Source organism: Nomascus leucogenys, chromosome 12, assembly GCF_006542625.1.
Source record: "Nomascus leucogenys isolate Asia chromosome 12, Asia_NLE_v1, whole genome shotgun sequence".
Taxonomy (NCBI): Eukaryota; Metazoa; Chordata; class Mammalia; order Primates; family Hylobatidae; genus Nomascus; species Nomascus leucogenys.
Genome location: NC_044392.1, coordinates 61,903,919 through 61,916,474, shown reverse-complemented (window position 1 = coordinate 61,916,474; position 12,556 = coordinate 61,903,919).

The following is a 12,556-nucleotide window of genomic DNA, read 5'->3' as shown; positions in this document are numbered from 1 at the left end:
CTTCCTCTGCTAAGGTTACCCATACGTGAGCACTCACATGGGATACAAATATCTTCACGGTTTTTGACCACTCAAAGAGGTCTATCCACATATCTCTCCCCCAAATTTCTTTGTCACCAATTTTCCAATTATGCTTCTTCCAAGTCCCTGACCATCAAGCCAAACCATTGGCTACAACCTGTGAATTCGTATACAATCGCACATCTGGCCATTTCTCCTTCCTTGCAATGTGCACAACCAGGTGCACTGATTGAAGTTCTGCCCACTGGGAATATTTCCCTTCACCGCTGTGTTTCAGGGATGTCCTAGAAAGGGGCTGTACTGCTGCAGCTGTCCACTTTTGGGTGGTGTCTGCATATCGTGAAGAACCATCTGTGAACCAGGCCCTAATGTTCTCTTCCTCTGTCCACTGATCTTAGGGAACTCCCCATGAGGCCATTGGTGCAGGCTAGGGAAGATAAGGCAGGGTGGCAGGAGTGGAGACCATGGGCATTTGAGCCACTTCCTCATGTAACCTACTTATGCCTTCAGGACCTGCTTAAACCTATTCATGTATAAACCACTTCCATTTGATGATGGAGTGCCGCTATGCATGACCCACGTTATGGCTAGATGGGTCAGAAAGCACCCAGTTCATGATAGGAAGTTCAGGTCGCATGGTGACTTGACCCATAGTCAAATGTTCAGTTTCCACCAAAGCCCAGTAACAGGTCAAGAGCTGTCTCAAAAGGAGAGTAGTTATCTATAGAAGATAGCAGGGCCTTGCTCCAAAATCCTAGAGGCCCCCGCAGTGATTCACCTATGGGGGTCTGTCAAAGGCTCCAAACAGCATCCCTATCTGCCACTGACACCTCAAGCACCATTGGATCTGCTGGGTCATATGGCCCAAGTTGCAGAGCAGCTTGCACAGCAGCCTGGACCTGTTGCAGAGCCTTCTCCTGTTCTGGACCCCACTCAAAACAGGCAGCCTTTTGGGTCACTTGATAAATGGGCTAGAGTAACACACCCAAATGAGGAATGTGTTGCCTCCAAAATCTAAATAGGCCCACTAGGCGTTGTGCCTCTTTCTTGGTTGTAGGAGGGGCCGAATGCGGCAACTTATCTTTCACCTTGGAATATCTCTACAGGCCCCACACCACTGGACCCCTAGAAATTTTACTGAGGTAGAAGGTCCCTGAATTTTAGTCAGATTTATCCCATCCTCTGGCATGCAAATGTCTCACAAATAAGTCCAGTGTGTTTGCTACTTCTTGCTCACTGGATCCAATCAGCATAATGTCATCAATGTAATGGACCAGTGTGATATCTTGCAGAAGCGAAAAGTGATCAAGGTCTCTCTGAATAAGATTATGACACAAAGCTGGAGAGTTGATATATTCCTGAGGTAGGCCAGTAAAGGTGTATTGCTGGCTTTGCCAGCTGAAGGCAAATTGCTTCTGGTGGGCCTTATGGGCAGGAATGGAGAAAAAGTCATTTGCCAAGTCAATGGCTGTATACCAGGTACCAGGAGATGTGTACATTTGGTACAGCAGCTGCAATTGGAGTCATCACTTGGTTAAGCTTACAACAATCTACTGTCATTCTCCAAGATCCATCTGTCTTCTGCACAGGCTGAATGGGAGAGATGAACAGGGATGTAGTGGGAATCACCACCTGTGTGTCTTTCAAGTCCTTGATGGTGGCACTGATCTCTGCAATCCCTCCAGGGATGCGATATTGTTTTTGATTTACTATTTTTCTAGGTAGAGGCAGCTTTAATGGCTTCCATTTGATCTTTCTCACCATACTAGCCCTCACCCTACCAGTCAGGGAGCCAACGTGGGGGTTCTGCCAGCTGCTATGTATGTCTATGCCAATTATGCATTCTGGCACTGGGGAAATGACCACAGGATGAATCCGGGGACCCACTGGACCCACTGTAAGTTGGACATGAGCCAAAACTCCATTAATTACCTGACCTCCATAAGCCCCTACTTTAACAGGAGGACCACAATGACATTTTTGGTCCCCTGGAATCAACACCAACTCAGAGCCAGTGTCCAGTAGTCCCCAAAATGTCTGATAATTTCTCTTTTCCCATTGCACAGTTATTCTGGCAAAAGGCTGGAGGTCTCCTTGGGGAAGGATGGGAGAGACATTCACTCTATAAATTGTCGGTAGTGGGGTCTTTCCTCAAGGGGACCTGGCCTCCCTTTCATTCAAGGGGTTCTGGGTCTGTAAACTGGCTGGAAAGTCTGGAAATTGATTGGGGGGCCATGATTCTGTTTTTATAATTCATGTTATTCTTTTATGCCTTTGACCTAGAAGTTTTCTGCTTGTATAAATTAAGTAGCAATGCAGTAGGCTTCCTATCAATTTCACCTATAGGAGCACAGTTGTTAATTAGCCAATGCCAGAGCTCTACATGAGTCAGACTATTCTGATTGCCACTTTGCCTCTGCTGTCCATTATGGTAGCTACGCCCACCTTGCCTTTTATGGTTGAGTGCTGCCACTTGGCCCCTGCCACCTCAGGATCCAATCATTCCCTTGTATTTACATTTTGTAGCTGGGTAACTGCAGTTCCCACCATTCAATCTGACATACAGAGAAGAGCAATTACAGGGCTCTTCAAAGATCCAGGTGCTGCCCTCACAAATCTATTTCACAAGGCATTGGTCAAGGGTATATCTTCTGGACCCTCCCAGCTGGGGTGAGTAGGTCTAAAGTGGCTAATCCACTCCACCATCCCAGTGTTACTAAGTCTTGGGATCCCTCCCTGTACATTAAACCAAGAAAGATCAGGCATTTCCAGCTCACTCACACTGGGCCATCATTTAATCCATATTTCAGCTAACCAAGCAAATAAACTATTAGAACCTTTTTTAACTCCCGGAGCTGCAGCATTAAAAGCAGAGTCCCTACTTACTAGGCCCAAATCAATAAATGCAGCCTGATCCAACTCTATGTTCCTTCCACCATTGTCCCACACCCTTAATGTCCATTCTCATGCCTGTTCTCCAGATTTCTGTTTATAGAGATTAGAGAACTTAAGCAGTTCTTTTCAAGTGTAGTGCACCTCCTCATAGGTCACACTATCAACTTCACATCTAGCGGCCCACTGAGACTTTAGTTATGGGTCTAGAAGGAAACAGGTGTGTTGGGGGTGGCTCCTGAGGAGAATCAACATTATCTTGCCTGGCAACTGCCTCAGGGGAAGCCATCACTGTTGCCTCAGGCAGCACAGGGTTTGTCTCCTCAGACAGAAGTGGAAAGGCTGATGGCAGCATGGGTCAGGGAGAGGGGATGTTGCCACTACTGGGGATGGGGAAGCTGTTCCTTTTGGCAAAAAAGTTTCATCAGAGTTTACAAACTCAGTGTCCCCAGCTTCATCAGGGTCCTCCCACACATCCCCATTCCAAGTTGCAGGGTCCCATTCTTTTCCAATCAATGCCCTCACTTTAACAGTAGACACCTGGTGAGGCTGTGCATCCACTTTTTGTTGCAGGTCAGTCACTTGCATGATAACAGTTTGTGTCTGTTTTTCCACAATTTCAGCTCTTTCTCTATAGGATATAAGACTCTCACTAAGGGCAATCTTAGCAGATTTGAGGCTTAGTATCTGCTTCTGAATCCAGGCGACAGAATCCCTGAGTTCATCACTTTCTTTCATCACTTTGCCCACTGAACTTAGAAGCAACCAACCAGCTTCATTATGTTCCTTGGTTCTCCACATATGGTCAAAGGTATTATGTATAGAGTTACTAAACTAGCCTCTCATGAGCAGTGAATCAGGAGTGTCAAGTGCATTCATTTCGCATAACTGTCTAAATAGTTCATGCCAAGGACTATCAGTGTTTTCCGTACTATTAGAAGTAGAGTCCTTAGCATTTTTGGGTCTAATATATTAAGCAGCTGACTCCAGAAACCCCAAAATCAACGAAAGAACTCCATCCTTAATATTCTGTTCCTCTAGAACCACTCCAAGTACCAAAATCTCTATTAGTCAGGGTTCTCTTACAGGGACAGAACTAATATGATATATATAAAATTAGTTTATATATATAAGTATAAACTAATAGGATATATATGATACATATGATATGTATATATGTGTGTGTGGAGTTTATTAAGTATTAACTTACATGATCACAAGGTCCCACAATAGGCTGTCTGTAAGCTGAGGAGCAAGGAGAGCCAGTCTGAGTCCCAAAACCAAAGAACTTGGAGTCTGATGTTTGAGAGCAGGAGGCATCCAGCATGGGAGAAAGACGTAGGCTGGGAGCCTAGACCAGTCTCTCCTTTTCATGGTTTTCTGCCTGCTTTATATTCACTGGCAGATGATTAGATTGTGCTCACCAGATTAAAGGTGGATCTGCCTTCCCCAGCCCAGTGACTCAAATGTTAATCTCTTTTGGCAACACCCTCACAGATACACCCAGGACCAATACTTTGTATTCTTCAATCCAATCAAGTTGACACTCAATATTAACCATCACATGTTGCTCAAACAAATGAGTTATGTCAATCAGATTTTGTTTTTGGAGGGTTTCAACCAACCAAGCCACTGACTACTGCCAGTAACCGATGGACATTGGTATTGGAAGGTCTTACAAACTCAGGGGCTGTGATAGCCATTGGGCCCATATGTAAGTTGCTGAAAGGGCCACTGTCTTCCTGAAAGACCTGAAAAGAGAAAAGAATGGAACAGACACAAATTGATGAAGAACTGAGAGAATATGTCACTGCCCCTGAGAAAGAGACAGAGAAAGAGAAGATGCCTGGTTTATGTTCTGACTTTCAGCTCTAATTTCCTTGAGCCTGGCTGTTCTTGTTTCTTGTGCATTCTCTCTCTTTGTGTGTGTGTGTTTAAATGTTAAATATTTAAATTTTAGACTTTAATCCTTTTTAGTATATGACCAGAAAGCCTGCAATTAGAATAGAAATTGGTACCAGGAGTGGGGTTTCAAGTGACAGAGCCTTAAAATATGGGACAGTTGTGGTATCATTGGGAGGGGATATAATCTAAAAATAAATTACAAGATGAGAATTTTGCAGCCTGTGATTTTTGGTGAAAAACTAGTTAAGTGTCACCTGCAATCCCTTGAGACCCAGGACATAACCATACAAAAGGTGGAGCTCTGGGAGGCTTGATGACTGAATGTAAGAATAATGAAGCAGATTATTTATTGCTTAGAATCTTAGATTAAGGCCAGCAGCAAAAGAGACACGTTTCTATCCAGAATGCCTGTCTATCAGCAAATAAGAAAAGCAAGGTGATTATGTAATCCTGGGGCAGGAAGCCCATTTTGTCTGTAGCTGGAGCTCTCTGATTACTTAGATTCAAATCCAGAAACTAATGGGCCTTGCCAAACTGTGGTCTAGTCCTAATTTTCTGTCTCATTGAGTTTCTAGTGCCAAAGCTAAAGCTGTGATTGACAAAGATGAATATTTAGGCCATTGGAAAAGAATTATCTAGAAGGAGTTGCTGGGGAACATGACACTCCCACAAGCTCCTCCAAGGCATTTTTTACTCTGCCTTCCCTACAAAACAAGAAGATCCCTTCCCACTGGGAGGCATGTCTAACAGCTAGGATTGAAGTATGGATAAGGAAAGACAGATTAGGAGAGAAATAGCTAGCACTTTTTGCCTGCATCCCTTTTGTACTAAGTGGCATCAGCCATTAAGAGGACAGTCAGATTGAATAACCTAATCCTGGGTTCTGAGCAACAGAAAATTGATGGGCCTGGTCCTCAGGGCTTATTTCAACTATTAAGAATATGCAGGCTTCCAAGGACATTGGCCCTACAGTGTCAGTCAGGCTTCCCTGTAGCTTCAGGATTAAATATTTGCTTAGACAAGTAGCCACCGTATGGCTCTTATCCTAGAGATCTCTTTCTTTCCTCTGTTTTTCTAAGTAAATGATTGTTTTCTGCTATCTTCCCATTTTTGTTCCATTGTTGAATATTGGGGTATGGCAGAGGTTAAGTTTACCATTTAGTTCATAGATTGTAGGAAGATGAGACATCACCTTTGGACAGGGTCTCACAGAACTAGGAGAGGAATGGATATAACCTGAATATTGTGGATTCTGAGGCAGGCAGGCAACCTTTGAGATGGCCTTGAAACACTCACTGCCTCTGAATGAGGAGCAGAATATGACTTCAAGTTATTTCCTATGGGGACAGGATGTATGATTTACAGTTGTAAATGTGATCAATTAGACGAAAGCACCTTTGAAAATGTCCGAATAAGGAAAAGGTTGTGTGCGCCAGGCAAGCAATAGAATGAAACTGACAGGCTTTCATTACTTGTCTTGTTCAGTGATGCTGGAAGGGACAGCATTATATGCCACATGGACCTGGGATGGACACCTAACCCAGGGCATCAAATCCTATGACTTACATTGTCAGGGTTGAATGGATAGGCTCATCAAAGCAGACTCTTTCTCCCGAATTTTGAACAAGGAGACATTGGGTCTAATATCACTTGCAGTGAGCTCTTCAGTTGGGGGCATGATGAGTAGACAGGAATGAGATGGGGTGCCAGGGGAGAATGGAGCTGACACCTGGAGACTGGTGACTCCTGAGAGGGAGAGATAGAGTTGCTGCTTCTGTTCTTAATGGGTTTCTCCTGATTTTAGAACCTCTCATATCTGGCAATATTTTACTTTTCTGTTCTTGGATTTCACTGGATTTCTGCTTTCTTACAATACATCCCAATCTGTGGCAGAAATCTAGCATTCAGGAGACAGATCTAGGTGGAAATATGTTTTTCAGATCCATCCACATTTCCGTGGAATCATGACCTGGGAGTGGAGGAAATCACCCAACGAGATGTAGGGGGAAAGAGAAAATATTGTATTCTGATCATTACAAATACCTCATATTGCATAGTATACCACAAGATATTAAATGTTTGCATATTTTACTCTTCTAAACAACTTTGTAAAGTAGCTGTTATTATTGTCCTAATTTTACAAATGAACAAAGGTGATAAAAACGGGTTCAGTTATTAATACTTTGCCTGGGTTGCACAGGTCTTCTGACTGAGTTCACTTTTCAGCTCCCATTAGGAGGAGAAAAGACTCAGAATTCACAGGGCAGAGCTATATGCACTGGACCAGAATCTGGACCAGAATTCTCTCCAGAGGTGGGCACCACTTTGTAATCATAAAGACCAATATTAGCTGATATTTGCAGATAAGTTGGCGGGAGACTAAATGAATCAAAGGAAGGATGCTTATGCCAGAGCTCCTTGTTTCCCTTTGTGGGTCTCCTTTTCCCTCACCCAATGACTAGCCCTGCTGCTCTCTAGCCCCTTTGGGGGAGACCACTGACCTGCCCCATCCATGGAGAAGCAAGAGGCCTGTGCTGCGGTTATCCCTCCCTATGGCCAATTCCTGGTCCTTTGGGGGAGTGTTTAATGCTCCCAAATTTTGCCACTTGTGGGTAGGTAGTGGAGAGGGATGGTAAATGGTACTTTGTGGGAAAAGGATTACATCAGCAAAGGATTTGGGAAATGCTGAGTTAAACAAACAAAAAGAGATTTCCTGATCACAGTTCTTAGACCATTAAATGTATGAACATGCATCTCCTAGAAGGGCATATTATGGGAAGAACTTCCCCAACTTATCCGACCACAGAACAGCTTCCTAATGTGCTAGCATTTTAAGCAGTAGTGGGGAAGGGGAAAAAGATTGTGGAGGTGGGAGGCAGGAGGTGGGAGGCATACAAGAACTTCACCTCAAGGGTTAGCAAACACCTACTCCCTATTCATGTGCAATGGCCTTGAGTGGAGCTCTCAATTTATAAGTGGGAGTTTGTTTGTGTGTGTGAGTGTGTGGTTTGTGTGTTTGTGTGCCCATGCACCCACACACGTAGGCACAAATCTTGGCTATCAACTCAAATGCAAGAAGTGGATTGATTTTTGTAACTTTGCTCTTAAGGTTTCTCATCCCCTAATATTTGCTCAGGCCTCTTTTGGGACTACATGTTAAATAAGGCATAGGCTGCCTCACAGTGGCTTCATTTGCTTGTTGTGGGTGGTGGTGGGGCCGGGGAGCTCATTAGGATTCTTAAAAGTTTAGGAAGGAGCAAAGGCCAACTTAGAAGAGTATACCTGCCTCCTGACTCCTTGGGGGGCTCTCTTTTTGGTCTGCCCTACCTACTGAGGACTCATTGGAGGAGCCTTCGCAGGGAACTTCTCTTAAATTGACACCCTCTGTTTATTTTTGAACCCCTAATTACCCTTTAAACTTGCTGTGGTTTATTTTTAGAGGTTTCTCATCCACCTCATTAACAGCTCGTAAAAGCTCCTGTCTCATATTTCTACCATTTATGCCCTTAATTAAACACAGTGGCTTTTGTTATCTCAGAATACTGGTCTTGTTTAGAATTTAAATAAGATGACTCCAAGCTACTGCCTGACTGCTTTTTAAGCATTCCTTCCCTTTCCTCCAATCCTTTTGTCTGCCATGGGTCTGTCTAGAGCCTTGTCCCCAGGGTTCTCTCTGTTCTTTTTTGGTTATTTTTTGCATAATCAGGGGCTGAGAATGCAGAAGAAGGAGGCATGGGATGCTGACAGCTCTGTTTTGTGCTTCAGTTTGGTGTTGTTTTGCTGATTTTGGGGGTTAGGGCACCGTTGGGCTCCTTCCTCCACCTTTACTGGGAGTTAGGAAGAAAGAGGTGGGTTAAGACTTTTTCAAGCTTTGCCATCCAGCATGTGAACAGAACAGTGATACTTGATTAAACGCACGCCAGGACTCTGATCCCTGATCTGACACCTGCTGATCCTCTTCCCTCATCAGGAAAGCGCTGCCTAATTACCTTTTCCTGCTAGCCCAGTTTATATTCAAACCTTCTTAGTGGGACTGACCAAAATATTGAAAGCATCCATCATCAGAGGTGCTAGACACCAGGTACTGCCTCACAGAGGGAGGAAGGCTGGTGTAGGGCAGAGGAAGCACTTGCGGTCTGGAGACAGTCAGTGGCACAGGCCTGGGTAGCACCTGCACTTTGGCCAGGGCAGGGCAAGCCCAGTCAGTGGTCTGTCCTTTGTGGCCTGGGCCCAATCTGCCCTGTGGAACTCACAGTCTCCCTGGCAAGAGAGAAACCTGTCATCTGTGCTGTTGGCTTAGTCAGTGGGCACAGGCTGAGGTGGTGCCCATGCCCTTCACAGGCAAAATAAAGCAAATAACACCAGCCTTATCTAGGCTTGACTTTCAGTTCCTTCCCTTGGCCTTGGGCAAGTTACTTTACTTCTCTTCCTTCTGTCCTCTTCCATATAATGAGGTGATACTAATATTACCTACCTCAAAAGGTTGATGTCAGAACTAAATTAGATAATGTATGTAAAGAATTTGGCATGGTGACTGGCACATCATAATCACGTAACAGATGACAGCTGCTGTGATTAGTATTATTGGAAGATAGTGACCATTCTGGTCCTATGTGGCCACTTGAAACCACAGGGGCAGTGGGAGCATTGTGGGTCATTGTGATGATATGGATTTTATCCTGTGAAAGAACCTGTCTACTCATTCACTCACATGTCTGTTTATCCAACAAACACTTATCAAGCACTTACTATGTGTCAGGGACTATGCAAAGTGTGGACAAAATGGGGCCATCCATGGGCATCAGCTCTCAGGCAGCCTCTACTCTGATGAGGGAGATCCTACTATAACATACATCAGAATAAAATATGTGCTAGAAAGAAGATACAAACACTGGACTTACAAGGACAAACAAGAAGGAGCTCATAGTTATGACCTGAGAGAAGCAGAACTCAGGAAAGACAGAGAAGGGATATTTGAGCAAGAATGTGAAGGATAAGAAAGATTTCAAGGAGCAAAGGAGGGAGGGAAGAACATTCTAGGATGAGGGAGAGGCATTAGCAAAGTCATGGAAAAGTGAAAGTGCATGGGTATTTGGAAAATGTAGCCTGGGTAGAGAGAGAAAGTGACCATGTAGGGCCCAATGATGGCTGGACTCAAGTGCCACAGTAGGGAATTTGAAGGAACTGAGGTCTTAAGAGAGGTGACATTAGACCTTTGTTTCAGAGAGATAGCTAACTGGGGCTGTGTGAAGTAGATTGGCAGTGGATCCTAACCTTTCATTACCAGGAAATCCCTTTCACTAATTTACCCCCATAGATCTGGCAGTTTGATTTTGGACATTTAACACATTACATTTATCAATAGTCTGTGTGCTCTATTGGGGTAAATGTATAGTTTCCAGTAGTTCTTTTAAATACTGAAGACCCCTAGATATTTAAGAGTGCCAGGCCAGGAACCAAAGGGCTAGGGAGGTAGAAGAGCAGATGTCTGAAGACCCCTTAGTAAACTCCTGGATGCCTGGGACAGAAGCGAAGAAGTCCTGAACTAAGGCAGGTGTGGTTTCTGAAAGGTGGGGACAGGTATGAGATGTTCTGTGGGTGAAATGGACAGAACTCGGTGAGTGATTGGGGATGAAGTGAGGAAGGAATAGAAAAATGAATCAAGGTTGGGCATGGTGGCTCATGCCTGTATTCCCAGCACTTTGGGAGGCCAAGGTGGGAGGATCGCTTGAGCAGGGGAGTTCGAGACCAGCCTGGGTAACATAGTGAGACCCCCATCTCAACAAAATTGTTTTAAAAAATTAGCTGGGCACAGTGGTGGACACCTGTGGTCCCAGCTACTCAGGAGGCTGAGGTGGGAGGATAGCTTAAGCCCAGGAGGTAGAGGCTGCAGTGGGCCGTGTCCTTGCTACTACACTCCAGACTGGGCAACAGAGCCAGATCCTGTCTCAAAGAAATAAAAAGAGAAAGAGAAAGAGAAAGGAAAGGAAGAAGGAAGAAAAAATGAGTCAGAGCCTCTGGGCTTGGGGATAAGAATATTAATGAGAGGGGACCCGGAGGGGACTGGTGGCCAGAAGGAAGGAGTGTCAGTTGATAGTGGATGCACTGAGTGTGAGCTCACTGCAGTCTTCTACATGGAGTTCTTCAGCAGGAAGTTGGGAGCTTGGGAGAAAGGACACCGCTGTGGGGCAACTCAAGACATTTTCTCATGGGCAGCGAAACTGAGGCTCACTTAATCTTCCATCCTCAGACCCAATGGCTAGGACTAGTGCCCCCTGAGACACCCACCTTTACTCTTACCTTCTGCCCTGATGAGACCCCAATAATCTAGAGTCTACTTCCTAACATTCTCCTGTATCTGTCTTTCAGTGCTTAAGCAAGGGTCGCTGACTATAGGAAAGAAAAGATTGGGTTAGGGAGAGGGGTGTGAAGAGGTGCCCAGGCCAGGGCAGCGCTCCACCACTGCGTCCTGCCCTGCTTCTGCCCAACCTGCAGTTAGCCTGGTTTAAAACAGATGCTCTCAGTCATGATCAACCTGTCTGCTTCTGCTTTTGCTCTGTGGTCATGGGAAGCAGATGTTTCACCCTGCTGTAGTGGGGACTGAATTACAGTGACATTGGTATGGGGTGACCTTCAGGGCACTGGGCAAGGCTCGTAGAGAGGGTGCCTTTGCTAACACCCCCTCCTGTGCAAGTCTGGCAGTGTGTTGCTCATAGGGCCGCCAGCCAAATGCCAGAAGGGGAAATAGTCACACCCCCAAACTGTTCATGAACAGACCTAAGTAGACACACAAGTCCCATCACAGGGGAACACAATCCCCCTGTGAGCTCTGTCTGGGTCAGGGTCTTCTCAACTTAGGAACAACCATCCCATGCCAGGTAAAGCCAAATCTCTAATTCTGGGCTTAATGTTACTTGATGCATGTGCCTGGACTTTGTTATGCATCAGAATCACCAGCCAGCTTGTTGAAGTGCAGATTTCTAGGCTCCAATCTAGTGCATCAGAACTTCTGTGGGTAGCAATTTATATTTTTAACAAGCTTTCTAGGTGGCTCAAATGCACAGTAAAGTTTGAGTTGCTGATGGAGAGCATCCTCTGTTAAATCACACCAAGACTTCTTCCTTGCATTGTCCATCATAGACCACGTTTGTGGGGTTACTCTGTTAACTGTTTTCTGAATCCCATGCTGGATATTCTGAGTCTGGGTACTTGACTCTGGTTTTGGCTCGTGTGTCCTCCCCTCTTGGCTGTAGGTGCCTCCTCTCTGACAGGCTCCCCATGATGGGGCACCTGGATGTGCAGGGCAGCAGGAGGGAGCCAGGTGAGAAAGGGCAGGAAAGAAATAGGACACCAGCTTCTAATAAGGGAGTGTGTCCAGCACCAGCTCAAGGTATGGGAGGGAAAAGCACTATCCCCTGCGGGGCTCTTCTGGAAGGCTTTTCTGGAGAGGCTGGAGTTAGGCCCCAAGAATAAGTGGGATTAGGTTTCCTGAGACTAGGGAGGGCATCCTGAAGATACAGAGTATAAACAAAGCATGGTGAGAGGAGGGCGTTGCATTTGGCCATAGAAACACGTGCTGAAGACCCATGAAGTGTTTTGAACACCAGATTAATGCACTGTCAGTTTCATCTAAGGCAAAGTGCTTGGTAATCTTTAAAGTTCTATGCAAACATTAATCATTCCTTTCTCCTTCTGTGGGCAAAAGGGGAGTTAGTAAAAAATTATGAGTAATAGTGGG